Below are 1,056 nucleotides of genomic sequence, written 5' to 3' on the forward strand. Positions count from 1 at the left end.
GCCCTTTGCCCCTCTCCACTGGGGTCCTGCAACCCTCCAGGCATTCACTGCATTATTGTCTGTGCCCATGGGTTATGCATATAAGTTCTTTGATTAAATTTCTTCCCACACCCCCTCTCCCTTTCCCTCTAAGATTCGTCAGTCTGTTGCATGCTTCCATGTCTCTGGACCTATTTTGTTTATTAAATTCCACATATAAGTGAGATCATGTGATACTTGTCTTTTTCTGACTGGCTTATTTCACTTAGCATAATAACCTCCAGATCCATCCATGCTGTCCCAATGGGTAACAGATCCTTTTTTATAGCTGCATAGTATTTTATTGTATAAATACGTTATAATTTTTTGTCCACTCATCTACTGATGGGCACTTAGGCTGTTTCCAGAGCTTAACTATTGTACATAATGCTGCTACGAACATAGGGGTGCTTGAAAAGTTTCCCATCCTCAATTTCCTAATAAATTTTGTGGGCATCTGTGGAACACTATGGGTTTCATTAAAACTTATTGAAAACTGAAGCATTACAAATTACTTCTCCAAACATTTTTAGGATATAATTCCTAAAATTCTCTTCTCATACTAGATGGTAGAGTATTATTTTTACCAATAACTTAACTACCCACTTCATATGGAATATAGCAACATACAAAAATTACCAGGAAGAAATGAATATAAAATTTAAGGGATGAAGTGGAATAGATCATGGTATTCATTCAGTCCACAAATATTAACTGAGTAACTACTGTATGCTAGCCCCTGGTCTTAGTGCTTAGGATACATCAGTGAACAAAACAAAGATCCTTGCTCTCATGCAGCTGACATTCTAGTAGAACAGAGACAGATAATAAACACAATAACTATATTATGTGGAATATAACAAATTGTCATGAATATTATGAAAAAATAAAGGAAAGGGTGATTTGAAGTACTGAGTGAATCAGGTTACATCTGGAAATACAAATTTACACTATTAATTTAAAAAGTTTCCTTCCATTACAAATACCTTTCCCCTAAATTCCCAATGCATTCTCCCCTGCGCCCCCCCCCCCCCCCCC

General features: G+C 36.8%; 1 protein-coding gene across 3 annotated transcripts in view; it reads right to left on the reverse strand.

Annotated features, from left to right (window-relative positions):
- Nucleotides 1-1,056, reverse strand: part of APOOL (apolipoprotein O-like) — a 123,967-nt gene that overhangs the window by 80,408 nt on the left and 42,503 nt on the right. The gene's annotated exons all lie outside the window — the stretch shown is intronic.

The sequence above is a fragment of the Myotis davidii genome, unplaced genomic scaffold (assembly GCF_000327345.1).
Source record: "Myotis davidii unplaced genomic scaffold, ASM32734v1 scaffold652, whole genome shotgun sequence".
In the NCBI taxonomy this organism is placed as follows: Eukaryota; Metazoa; Chordata; class Mammalia; order Chiroptera; family Vespertilionidae; genus Myotis; species Myotis davidii.